At 42.1% G+C, this 15060-nt stretch overlaps 1 protein-coding gene across 1 annotated transcript in view; it reads right to left on the bottom strand.

The window, feature by feature from the left end:
- The window catches only part of LOC119970918 (cytosolic carboxypeptidase 2-like), a 31648-nt gene extending 23773 nt beyond the window's left edge, over window positions 1–7875 (bottom strand). Inside the window, exon 1 of the mRNA XM_038806027.1 lies at window positions 7658–7875. The gene's annotated coding sequence lies outside the window, so the exon portion shown is untranslated. The remainder of the gene's footprint in view (window positions 1–7657) is intronic.
- Window positions 7876–15060: the final 7185 nt, after the last annotated feature.

Here is a 15060-nt window from a genome sequence, read left to right as displayed (position 1 = left end):
CCCCCCCCCCACAGGCCCCATACGCAGTGTTCTCGCGCTGTTCACGGTGGCAGCGACCAGGTGCGGTTGGCGCCGGCATGAACTGGTCGGATTGGACAGGCCGCTCGGCCCATCCGGGCCGGAGAATCGCCGCTTGACCATTAGAAACGGCGAGCGGCGATTCTCCGACCGGCCTGTCGTAAAACTCGACACGCCGTTTTGGGGTGGGGGTGGGAGAATCGTGTGCGGGTGCCAGGGTGACGTGGCGTGAATCGCCCGGCACTCCCGCGATTCTCCCACCCGGCGTGGGGGTCGGAGAATCGCGCCATAGATTCTCTCTTGTTGGTGATGGTCATTGACTGGCACTTATGTGCTGTCAATGTTACTTGCCACTTGTTAGCCTGATGCTGAAAATGTGGACATGGACTGTTTCCATGCATTGGTACATGGAGGAGTTGGCGAAGGTCGATTGGAATGGTAGATTGAAGAGCAAAACAGCAAATATGTAATGGCAAAGTCTTAAAGAAATATTTACTAATTTTTAAGAAATATACATTCCATGGAGAAATAAAAAATCCATGGGCAAAGTGATTCCTCCCTGGCGAACTGAAGTGGTTAAAGATAGTGTTAGATTAAAAGTAGAGATTTATAATATTCCCAAGAGGAGTCACAAACTGGAAAATTGGGGGAGTTGTAGAAATTATGATGAAGAAACTGATAAAGAGAGAGAAACAGAATATGACAGTAAACTGGCAGGAGCTATAAAAGTAGATTGTAAGATATCCACAAAGTGTAGCATAATACCAGAGACCGGAGACATTCTAATGAGGATTAAGAAAATAGCAGAGATGTTAAGGAAATATTTGGTGTCTGTCTTCACAATAGAACCATCCAGAGATACTGGGGAACCAGCCAATTGAGAATGAGAAATTTAAAGTAATTAATATTACAAAGAAAAAGTGCTGGATAAATTAATGGGGTTAAAGGCCAACAAATCCCCAGGATCCACATCTCAGCGGACTACAAGAGGTGACTATAGAGATTCCAAAATTCTCTGGATCCCTGGTGGGTTGGAAGGTAGAAAACGTGGGAACTGTCAGTCAAGAAAGTAAGAGAAAGAGAGAACCACAGTCCAACAGGTCTGACTATAGTGAGAGGGAATATCATGGGAGTTTATTGCTAACAAAGTGGTAATAAGGCACATAGAAAATCATAAAATGATATGGAAGATCAATGTGGTTTTCTGAAATGGAAATTATGTTTGATATTCTAAGATTAAATATAATATACAACTAGGAGCACCATCTCCTGACATTAATGCTACTTGTCTCCTATGGAATTGACCCTCTCCACCCCCCCATATAGTGTATAACCCATTGCATTTGCGGGAGACGAGGAAATGGCTGGAGAACTTAATAAGTACTTTGCGTCTGTCTTCACAGTGGAAGACATGAGTAATATCCCAAAAATTATAGAGGGTCAGGGGGCTGAGTTGAGTATGGTTGCCATTACAAAAGAGATGGTGCTAAAAAAGCTAAAAGGTCTTAAAATTGACAAATCTCCTGGCCCCGATGGGCTACATCCTAGAGTTCTGAGGGAGGTGGCTGAAGAAATAGCGGAAGCGTTGGTTGAGATCTTTCATAAATCACTGGAGTCAAGGAAAGTCCCAGACGATTGGAAGATCGCTGTTGTAACCCCCTTGTTCAAGAAAGGATCAAGACAAAAGATGGAAAATTATAGGCCAATTAGCCTAACCTCGGTCGTTGGTAAAATTCTAGAATCGATCGTTAAGGATGAGATTTCTAAATTCTTGGAAGAGCAGGGTCGGATTAGAACAAGTCAACATGGATTTAGTAAGGGGAGGTCGTGCCTGACGAACCTGTTAGAATTCTTTGAGGAGGTGACAAGTAGGTTAGACCAGGGAAACCCAGTGGATGTGGTCTATCCGGATTTCCAAAAGGCCTTTGATAAGGTGCCACACAGGAGGCTGCTGAGTAAGGTGAGGGCCCATGGTGTTCGAGGTGAGCTACTGGCATCGGTTGAGGATTGGCTGTCTGACAGAAGGCAGAGAGTTGGGATAAAAGGTTATTTTTCGGAATGGCAGCCGGTGACCAGCGGTGTCCCACAGGGTTCAGTGTTGGGGCCGCAGCTGTTCACCATATATATTAATGATCTGGATGAAGGGACTGGGGGCATTCTAGCGAAGTTTGCCGATGATACGAAGTTAGGTGGTCAGGCAGGTAGTGCTGAGGAAGTGGGGAGGCTGCAGAAGGATCTAGACAGTTTGGGAGAGTGGTGCAGGAAATAGCTGATCCAATTCAACGTGAGAAAATGTGAGGTCTTGCACTTTGGAAAAAAGAATCCAAGCATAGACTACTTTCTAAACGGTGAGAAAATTCATAAAGCCAAAGTACAAAGGGATCTGGGAGTGCTAGTCGAGGATTCCCTAAAGGTAAACATGCAGGTTGAATCTGTGATTAAGAAAGCGAATGCAATGTTGTCATTTATCTCAAGAGGGTTGGAATATAAAAGCAGCGATGTGCTACTGAGCCTTTATAAGGCTCTGGTTAGGCCCCATTTGGAGTACTGTGTCCAGTTTTGGGCCCCACATCTCAGGAAGGACATACTGGCACTGGAGCGTGTCCAGCGGAGATTCACACGGATGATCCCTGGAATGGCAGGTCTAACATATGATGAACGGCTGAGGATCCTGGGATTGTATTCATTGGAGTTTAGAAGGTTAAGGGGAGATCTAATAGAAACTTACAAGATAATACATGGCTTAGAAAGGGTGGACGCAAAGAAACTGTTTCCGTTAGGCGAGGAGACGAGGACCCGAGGGCACAGCCTTAGAATTAGAGGGGGTAAATTCAGAACAGAAATGCGGAGACATTTCTTCAGCCAGAGAGTGGTGGGCCTGTGGAATTCATTGCCGCGGAGTGCAGTGGAGGCCGGGACGCTAAATGGCTTCAAGGCAGAGATAGATAAATTCTTGATGTCGTGAGGAATTAAGGGCTACGGGGAGAATGCTGGTAGGTGGAGTTGAAATGCCCATCAGCCATGATTGAATGGCGGAGTGGACTCGATGGGCCGAATGGCCTTACTTCCACTCCTATGTCTTATGGTCTTATGCATTTCTCTTTCTTCAACCCAGAAGAACCACATAGACATGAAACATGAACTCTGCTTCTCCAGAGATGCTGCCAGACCTACTGCGATTTTCCTGCATTTTCTGTTTTTGTTTTGATATTCTCAAGCAGGCTTGATGAAGGGAAACCAGTGAATGTTCGATAGTTGGATTTCCAAAACCATTCGATGAAGCGGCTGCTTATGTGGCTCATAAGGATTTGGTCATTTATTCGCAAGGACTAAGGATTGCTTAAAGGGCAGAAAATGAGAGAACACAAGAACATAGTAACTAGGAGCAGGAGTAGGCCATCTATTCCCTCGAGCCTGCTCCGCCATTCAATGAGATCATGGCTGATCTTTTGTGGACTCAGCTCCATTTTCCGGCCCGAACACCATAACCCTTAATCCCTTTATTCTTCAAAAAACTATCTATCTTTATCTTTAAACCATTTAATGAAGGAGCCTCAACTGCTTCACTGGGCAAGGAATTCCATAGATTCACAACCCTTTGGGTGAAGAAGTTCCTCCTAAACTCAGTCCTAAATCTACTTCCCCTTATTTTGAGGCTATGCCCCATAGTTCTGCTTTCACCCGCCAGTGGAAAACAACCTGCCCGCATCTATCCTATCTATTCCCTTCATAATTTTATATGTTTCTATAAGATCCCCCCCATATCCTTCTAAATTTCAACGAGTACAATCCCAGTCTACTCAACCTCTCCTCGTAATCCAACCCCTTCAGATCTGGGATTAACCTAGTGAATCTCCTCTGCACACCCTCCAGAGCCAGTACGTCCTTTCTCAGGTAAGGAGACCAAAACTGAACACAATACTCCAGGTGTGGCCTCACTAACACCTTATACAATTGCAGCATAACCTCCCTAGTCTTGAACTCCATCCCTCTAGCAATGAAGGACAAAATTCCATTTACCTTCTTAATCACCTGTTGCACCTGTAAACCAACTTTCTGTGACTCATTCTGTGACTGAGGGCAGCACGGTAGCATGGTGGTTAGCATAAATGCTTCACAGCTCCAGGGTCCCAGGTTCGATTCCCGGCTGGGTCACTGTCTGTGCGGAGTCTGCACATCCTTCCCGTGTGTGCGTGGGTTTCCTCCGGGTGCTCCGGTTTCCTCCCACAGTCCAAAGATGTGCGGGTTAGGTGGATTGGCCATGCTAAACTGCCCGTAGTGTCCTAAAAAGTAAGGTTAAGGGGTGGGGGGTTGTTGGGTTACGGGTATAGGGTGGATACGTGGGTTTGAGTAGGGTGATCATGGCTCGGCACAACATCGAGGGCTGAAGGGCCTGTTCTGTTCTATGTTCTATGTTCATGCACTAGCACATCCAGGTCTCTCTGCACAGCAGCATACTTTAATATTTTATCATTTAAACAATAATCCCTTTTGCTGTTATCCCTATCAAAATGGATAACCTCACATTTGTCAACATTGTATTCCATCTGCCAGACCCTCGCCCATTCACTTAACCAATCCAAATCCCTCTGCAGACTTCCAGGATGCTCTGCACTTTTTGCTTTACCACTCATCTTAAAGTCGTCTGCTAACTTGGACACATTGCCCTTGGTCCCCAACTCCAAATCATCTATGTAAATTGTGAACAATTGTGGGCCCAACACGGATCCCTGAGGGACACCACTAGCTACTGATTGCCAACCAGAGAAACACCCATTTATCCCAACTCTTTGCTTTCTATTACTTAACCAATCCTCTATCCATGCTTTACTTTACCCTTAATGCCATGCATCTTTATCTTATGCAGCAACCTTTTGTGTGGCACCTTGTCAAAGGATTTCTGGAAATCCAGATATACCACATCTGGTACCAGGTTTAGCTCACTCAGCTAAATCGCTGGCTTTTAAAGCAGACCAAGCAGGCCAGCAGCACGGTTTGATTCCCGTACCAGCCTCCCCGGACAGGTGCCGGAATGTGACGACTAGGGGCTTTTCACAGTAACTTCATTGAAGTCTACTCGTGACAATAAGCGATTTTCATTTAATTTTTTTATTTCCATTGGCTCCCCGTTATCTACCGCACTGGTAATGACCTCAAAATTAGTTATGCACGACCTGCCCTTTTGTGAACCCATGCTGCGTCTGCCCAATGGGACAATTTCCATCCAGATGCCTCGCTATTTCTTCCTTGATGATAGATTCCAGCATCTTCCCTACTACCGAAGTTGTTAACTGGCCTATAATTACCCGCTTTCTGCCGACCTCCTTTTTTAAACAGTGGCGTCACGTTTGCTAATTTCCAATCAGCCGAGACCACCCCAGAGTCTACTGAATTTTGGTGAATTATCACTAGTGCATTTGCAATTGCCCTAGCCATCTTTTAGCACTCTGGGATGCATTTCATCAGGGCTATTAGCTTGCCCATCACTACCTCCTTAGTGATAACAGTCGTCTCAAGGTCCTCACCTGTCATAGCCTCATTTCTATCAGTCGCTGGCATGTTATTTGTGTCTTTCACTATGAAGACCGACCCAAAAAACCTGTTCAGTTCCTCAGCCATTTCCTCATCTCCCATTATTAAATCTCCCTTCTCATCCTCTAAAGGACCAATATTTACCTTAGTCACTCTTTTTTGTTTTATATATTTGTAGAAACTTTTACTATCTGTTTTTATATTCTGAGCAAGTTTACTCTCATAATCTATCTTACTCTTCTTTATAGCTTTTTAGTAGCTTTCTCTTGCCCCCTAAAGATTTCCCAGTCCTCTAATCTCCCACTAATCTTTGCCAATTTGTATGCTTTTTCCTTTAATTTGACACTCTCCCTTATTTCCTTAGATATCCACGGTCAATTTTCCCTCTTTCTACCGTCCTTCCTTTTTGTTGGTATAAACCTTTGCTGAGCACTGTGAAAAATCGCTTGGAAGGTTCTCCACTGTTCCTCAACTGTTCCACAATAAAGTCTTTGCTCCCAGTCTACCTTAGCTAGTTCTTTGTTTAAGCACAAAACACTAGTGTTTGATTTTACCTTCTCACCCTCCATCTGTATTTTTAATTCCACCATATTGTGATCGCTCCTTCCGAGAGGACCCCCAACTATGAGATCATTAATCAATCCTGTCTCATGACACAGGACCAGATCTAGGACCGCTTGTTCCCTCATAGTTTCCAAGAACAGTATGTAATGGAACCTATCGCGGATACATTCTATAAACTCCTCCTCAAGGCTGCCTTGACCGACCTGGTTAAACTAACCGACATGTAAATTAAAATCCCCCATGATAACTGCTGTACCATTTCTACATGCATCAGTTATTTCTTTGTTTATTGCCTGCCCCACCATATCCTTACTATTTGGTGGCCGATAGACTACTCCTATCAGTGACTTTTTCGCCTTACTATTCCTGATTTCCACCCAAATGGATTCAACCTTATCCTCCATAGCACCGATGTCATCCCTTACTATTGCCCGGATGTCATCCTTAAATAACAGAGCTACACCACCTCCCTTACCATCCACTCTGTCCTTCCGAATAGTTTGATACCCTCAGATATTTAACTCCCAGTCGTGACCATCCTTTAACCATGTTTCAGTAATGGCCACTAAATCATAGTCATTCACGATGATTTGCGCCATCAACTCATTTACCTTATTCCGAATACTACGAGCATTCAGGTAAAGTACACTTATGTTGGCTTTTATACCTCTGTTTTTAATCTTTAGACCTCGATCAGTAACCTCTCCCAAGTTATATTTCCTCTTAACTTTTCTCCTAATTTTCCTTCTCGTTGAACCCATATCTTCATGTAACAACCTGCCGCGTCGCTTACCATTTATGTTTTTACTTCCCGCTTTATTCCTTTTAGTATTACTGGGCCTATTCAGAAGGAATAACTAGGTTATTTTCAGATTGTAGTGGAGGGCTTTAATGGTTCACCTGGCCAGTATCATGGAAAGCCTAAAGTGCAGAAGGTGGCCATTCAGTCCATTGAGTCTGCACCAACTTTCCGAAGGAGCACCCAACCCAGGCCCACTCCCCCTTGACCCACTCCCGCCTTCCCTCAATTCCCCCTTCCACCCACCTGTCCTTGATCCTTCTCCCTCCCTCCAACTCTGTCCCCTGAACTCGCTCGCCATCGACCTGTCCCCCTTGATCTTTCTCCCAACCCGATCTCCCGCCCTTGATCTCTATCGTCCCCTGATCTCTCGCTCACCCTTGATCTCTCCCCTCCACCTGGAGATTCTCCTCCAAGCCACTCACAACCCCGACTTGGAAATATATCGGCCGTTCCTTCACTGTCATTGGGTCAAAATCCTGGAACTCCCTCCCTAACAGCACTGAGGGTGTACTGCAGCTGTTCAACAAGGAGGTCATCACCACCTTCTGAAGGGTAATTAAGGATGGGCAAAAAATGCTGGTCTCGCTAACAACACTCGTATCATGTGCAGGAATAAATAAATGTAGCCCCTTGCCTGATTGGATGACCGGGGTTAAAATGGAATCTGCCCCAGCCGCTCACCTTCAATCTCTTTAACCAATTTGATTGCCTGCACCCTCTCCCTCCCTTAATCCTGTGTACCTGATCCAGTCTCCACTTCTTCCGCTGTTCGGTCAGTCTCGCAGTCGTGACTGCTCTTGGTAACTTACAGCTCTCTTCTGTTTCTCCAGACGACTTCAAAGGGGACTTGTTAATCAATAAGCTGTTCTCAGTCCTAGTCACTCATACCATCATGTGGGGTTTTGGTTACTCTCTCGCCATTATTTTGCCGATCTCTCTTCTCTCCCTTAATCCCTCTATCTGAACCCTTACTCCCTCTTTGCCAATGCACCTTTTTCACTCTCACTCTCCCCTTCTATCATCCCCCCCATCTATTTAACTGTCTCTCTAAACTCTCACTTTATTGGTTCCTTTTCCATTCTCTCTCTCCCAAACTTTTAATCAAGATCTCTCTCACTATAAGACTTTCTCGGACACACTTTCTCTGCCTCCCGTCTGCTTCACTCTCTAGCTTTCACATTCCCCCATTTCTCTTGCCACTCAGTCTTTACCCACTCTCATTATCCTCGCTGTCCCATTTCCCCTCTCTCTTTCTGTACCTCTAGTTCTTTCTCTCTTTCTTCTCTCACACTCTCCTTTAGACATTCTGTGGTCTGAGCTACAAGCTTTCTGGCTGGTTTCCAAGCAACCACAACAACAAAAAACAGCCTCTACTCTACAAGGAGCACCCGTAAAATCAAAATATAACCTGCATTCTGAGCAGAGACAGTGATATATAAACCACACCCAGAGCAGAGGCAGAGATATATAAACCACACCCAGAGCAGAGACAGTGATATATAAACCACACCCAGAGCAGAGACAGTGATATATAAGCTGCACCCAGAGCTGAGACCGTGATATATAAACCACACCCAGAGCAGAGGCAGAGATATATAAACCACACCCAGAGCAGAGGCAGAGATATATAAACCGCACCCAGAGCAGAGGCAGAGATATATAAACCGCACCCAGAGCAGAAACAGTGATATATAAACCGCACCCAGAGCAGAAACAGTGATATATAAACCACACCCAGAGCAGAGGCAGAGATATATAAACCACACCCAGAGCAGAGGCAGTGATATATAAACCACACCCAGAGCAGAGGCAGAGATATATAAACCGCACCCAGAGCAGAGGCAGTGATATATAAACCACACCCAGAGCAGAGGCAGAGATATATAAACCACACCCAGAGCAGAGGCAGAGATATATAAACCACACCCAGAGCAGAGACAGTGATATATAAACCACACCCAGAGCAGAGACAGTGATATATAAGCTGCACCCAGAGCTGAGACCGTGATATATAAACCACACCCAGAGCAGAGGCAGAGATATATAAACCACACCCAGAGCAGAGGCAGAGATATATAAACCACACCCAGAGCAGAGGCAGAGATATATAAACCACACCCAGAGCAGAGGCAGAGATATATAAACCGCACCCAGAGCAGAGGCAGTGATATATAAACCACACCCAGAGCAGAGGCAGAGATATATAAACCACACCCAGAGCAGAGGCAGAGATATATAAACCACACCCAGAGCAGAGGCAGAGATATATAAACCACACCCAGAGCAGAGACAGTGATATATAAACCACACCCAGAGCAGAGACAGTGATATATAAACCACACCCAGAGCAGAGGCAGAGATATATAAACCACACCCAGAGCAGAGGCAGAGATATATAAACCGCACCCAGAGCAGAGGCAGAGATATATAAACCGCACCCAGAGCAGAAACAGTGATATATAAACCGCACCCAGAGCAGAAACAGTGATATATAAACCACACCCAGAGCAGAGGCAGAGATATATAAACCACACCCAGAGCAGAGACAGTGATATATAAACCACACCCAGAGCAGAGACAGTGATATATAAACCGCACCCAGAGCAGAAACAGTGATATATAAACCGCACCCAGAGCAGAAACAGTGATATATAAACCACACCCAGAGCAGAGGCAGAGATATATAAGCTGCACCCAGAGCTGAGACAGTGATATATAAACCACACCCAGAGCAGAGACAGTGATATATAAACCGCACCCAGAGCAGAGGCAGAGATATATAAGCTGCACCCAGAGCTGAGACAGTGATATATAAACCACACCCAGAGCAGAGGCAGAGATATATAAACCACACCCAGAGCAGACAGTGATATATAAACCACACCCAGAGCAGAGGCAGAGATATATAAACCGCACCCAGAGCAGACAGTGATATATAAACCACACCCAGAGCAGAGACAGTGATATATAAACCGCACCCAGAGCAGAGACAGTGATATATAAACCACACCCAGAGCAGAGACAGCGATAAATAAACCACACCGAGTAGCGTTATCTAAACCACAACCTGAGTACAGTATTTTATGTAAACCACACTATGAGTACAGTATTTTATGTAAACCACACTATGAGTACAGTGTTATATAAACCACACCCCAAGTACAGTGACATATAAACCACAGTGATATATAAACCACATAGTGATATATAAACCACATAGTGATATATAAACCACACCGAGTATAGTGTGTTATCTAAACCACACTTCGCGTGGTGTTATAGAAACTACATGCTGAGTAGTGATATATAAACCACACCCCGAGTACAGTTTTATATAAACCACACCCAGAGTACAGGGATATATAAACCACACCCAGAGTACAATTTTATATAAACGACACCCCGAGAACAATTTTATATAAACCACCCCCAGAGTACAATTTTATATAAACCATACCCAGAGTACAATTTTATATAAACCACCCAGAGTACAATTTTATATAAACCACACCCCGAGTACAATTTTATATAAACCACACCCCGAGTACAGGGATATATAAACCACCCCCAGAGTACAGGGATATATAAACCACACCCCAAGTACAGGGATATATAAACCACACCCCAAGTACAGGGATATATAAACCACACCCCAAGTACAGGGATATATAAACCACATGCAGAGTACAGGGATATATAAACCACACTGTGTACAGTGATATATAAACCACACTGAGTACAGTAATATATAAACCACACTGTGTACAGTGATATATAAACCACACTGTGTACAGTGATATATAAACCACACTGTGTACAGTGATATATAAACCACACTGAGTACAGTAATATATAAACCATACTGAGTAGTGATATATAAACCACACTGAGTACAGTGATATATAAACCACACCGAGTACAGTGATATATAAACCACACCGTGTAGTGATATATAAACCACACCGTGTACAGTGATATATAAACCACACTGTGTAGTGATATATAAACCACACTGTGTACAGTGATATATAAACCACTGTGTACAGTGATATATAAACCACACTGTGTACAGTGATATATAAACCACACTGTGTACAGTGATATATAAACCACAGAGTACAGTGATATATAAACCACACTGTGTACAGTGATATATAAACCACACTGTGTACAGTGATATATAAACCACACTGTGTACAGTGATATATAAACCACACTGTGTACAGTGATATATAAACCACACTGTGTACAGTGATATATAAACCACACTGTGTACAGTGATATATAAACCACACTGTGTACAGTGATATATAAACCACACTGTGTACAGTGATATATAAACCACACTGAGTAGTGATATATAAACCACACTGTGTACAGTGATATATAAACCACACTGTGTAGTGATATATAAACCACACTGTGTACAGTGATATATAAACCACACTGTGCAGTGATATATAAACCACTGAGTAGTGATATATAAACCACACCGTGTACAGTGATATATAAACCACACTGTGTAGTGATATATAAACCACACCGTGTACAGTGATATATAAACCACACTGTGTACAGTGATATATAAACCACACCGTGTACAGTGATATATAAACCACACCGTGTACAGTGATATATAAACCACACTGTGTACAGTGATAAATAAACCACTGAGTACAGTGATATATAAACCACTGAGTACAGTGATATATAAACCACACCGTGTACAGTGATATATAAACCACACTGTGTAGTGATATATAAACCACACTGTGTACAGTGATATATAAACCACACTGAGTACAGTGATATATAAACCACACCTTGTACAGTGATATATAAACCACACCGTGTACAGTGATATATAAACCACACCGTGTACAGTGATATATAAACCACACCGTGTACAGTGATATATAAACCACACCCTGTACAGTGATATATAAACCACACCCTGTACAGTGATATATAAACCACACCGTGTACAGTGATATATAAACCACACCGTGTACAGTGATATATAAACCACACCGTGTACAGTGATATATAAACCACACCGTGTACAGTGATATATAAACCACACCGTGTACAGTGATATATAAACCACACCGTGTACAGTGATATATAAACCACACCGTGTAGAGTGATATATAAACCACACCGAGTACAGTGATATATAAACCACACTGTGTACAGTGATATATAAACCACACCGTGTACAGTGATATATAAACCACACCGTGTACAGTGATATATAAACCACACTGTGTACAGTGATATATAAACCACACTGTGTACAGTGATATATAAACCACACTGTGTACAGTGATATATAAACCACACTGTGTACAGTGATATATAAACCACACTGTGTACAGTGATATATAAACCACACTGTGTACAGTGATATATAAACCACACTGTGTACAGTGATATATAAACCACACTGTGTACAGTGATATATAAACCACACTGAGTAGTGATATATAAACCACACTGTGTACAGTGATATATAAACCACACTGTGTACAGTGATATATAAACCACACTGTGTACAGTGATATATAAACCATACTGTGGACAGTGATAAATAAACCAGAGTACAGTGATATATAAACCACACTGTGTACAGTGATATATAAACCACACTGAGTAGTGATATATAAACCACACTGAGTAGTGATATATAAACCACAATGTGTAGTGATATATAAACCACACTGTGTAGTGATATATAAACCACTGAGCACAGTGATATATAAACCACACTGAGTAGTGATATATAAACCACAATGTGTAGTGATATATAAACCACACTGTGTAGTGATATATAAACCACTGAGCACAGTGATATATAAACCATACTGAGTAGTGATATATAAACCACAATGTGTAGTGATATACAAACCACAATGTGTAGTGATATACAAACCACACTGTGTAGTGATATACAAACCACACTGTGTACAGTGATATATAAACCACAATGAGTAGTGATATATAAACCACACTGTGTACAGTGATATATAAACCACACTGTGTAGTGATATATAAACCACACTGTGTAGTGATATATAAACCACTGAGTACAGTGATATATAAACCACACTGAGTACTGTGATATATAAACCACACTGTGTACAGGGATATATAAACCACACTGTGTACAGTGATATATAAACCACACTGTGTACAGTGATATATAAACCACACTGTGTAGTGATATATAAACCAGAGTAGTGATATATAAACCACACTGTGTAGTAATATATAAACCACTGTGTAGTGATATATAAACCACACTGTGTAGTGATATATAAACCACACTGTGTACAGTGATATATAAACCACACTGTGTAGTGATATATAAACCACACTGTGTAGTGATATATAAACCACTGAGTACAGTGATATATAAACCACACTGAGTAGTGATATATAAACCACACTGAGTACAGTGATATATAAACCACACTGTGTACAGTGATATATAAACCACACTGTGTACAGTGATATATAAACCACACTGAGTACAGTGATATATAAACCACACTGAGTAGTGATATATAAACCACACCGTGTACAGTGATATATAAACCACACCCTGTACAGTGATATATAAACCACACCGTGTACAGTGATATATAAACCACACCGTGTACAGTGATATATAAACCACACCGTGTACAGTGATATATAAACCACACCGTGTACAGTGATATATAAACCACACCGTGTACAGTGATATATAAACCACACCGTGTACAGTGATATATAAACCACACTGTGTACAGTGATATATAAACCACACTGTGTACAGTGATATATAAACCACACTGTGTACAGTGATATATAAACCATAGAGTACAGTGATATATAAACCACACTGTGTACAGTGATATATAAACCACACTGAGTAGTGATATATAAACCACACTGAGTAGTGATATATAAACCACAATGTGTAGTGATATATAAACCACACAGTGAAGTGATATATAAACCACTGAGTACAGTGATATATAAACCACACTGAGTAGTGATATATAAACCACACTGAGTACAGTGATATATAAACCACACTGTGTACAGTGATATATAAACCACACTGAGTACAGTGATATATAAACCACACTGAGTAGTGATATATAAACCACACTGTGTACAGTGATATATAAACCACAATGTGTAGTGATATATAAACCACACTGTGTAGTGATATATAAACCACTGAGTACAGTGATATATAAACCACACTGTGTACAGTGATATATAAACCACAATGTGTAGTGATATATAAACCACACTGTGTAGTGATATATAAACCAGTGTAGTGATATATAAACCACACTGTGTAGTGATATATAAACCACACCGTGTACAGTGATATATAAACCACACTGTGTAGTGATATATAAACCACACTGTGTAGTGATATATAAACCACACCGAGTACAGTGATATATAAACCACACTGTGTAGTGATATATAAACCAGTGTAGTGATATATAAACCACACTGTGTAGTGATATATAAACCACACTGTGTAGTGATATATAAACCACACCGAGTACAGTGATATATAAACCACACTGTGTAGTGATATATAAACCACACTGTGTAGTGATATATAAACCAGTGTAGTGATATATAAACCACACTGTGTAGTGATATATAAACCACTGTGTAGTGATATATAAACCACACTGTGTAGTGATATATAAACCACACTGTGTACAGTGATATATAAACCACACCGTGAGCAGTATTATATAAACCACACCGTGAGCAGTATTATATAAACCATAGTGAGTAGTGTTATGTAAACCACACAGAGTAGTGTGTTGTATACACTGCAGCCTGAGATGTGTTAAATAAACCACATTTGGGCAGCACGGTAGCACAAGTGGTTAGCACTGTGGCTTCACAGCACCAGGGTCCCAGGTTCGGTTCTTGCACTGTCTGTGCTCGAGTCTGCACGTTCTCCCCATGTCTGTGTGGGTATGCTCCGGTTTCCTCCCACAGTCCAAAGACGTGCAGGTTAGGTGGATTGGCCATCATAAATTGCCCTCAGTGACCAAAAAGGTTAGGGGTTATTGGGTTACGGGGATAGGGTGGAAGTGAGGGCTTAAATGGGTCGGTGC

Source organism: Scyliorhinus canicula, chromosome 9 (genome assembly GCF_902713615.1).
Source record: "Scyliorhinus canicula chromosome 9, sScyCan1.1, whole genome shotgun sequence".
NCBI classification, from domain to species: Eukaryota; Metazoa; Chordata; class Chondrichthyes; order Carcharhiniformes; family Scyliorhinidae; genus Scyliorhinus; species Scyliorhinus canicula.
Note: the sequence above shows the minus strand (reverse complement) of the source record. Positions and strands in the feature narration are given on the sequence as shown.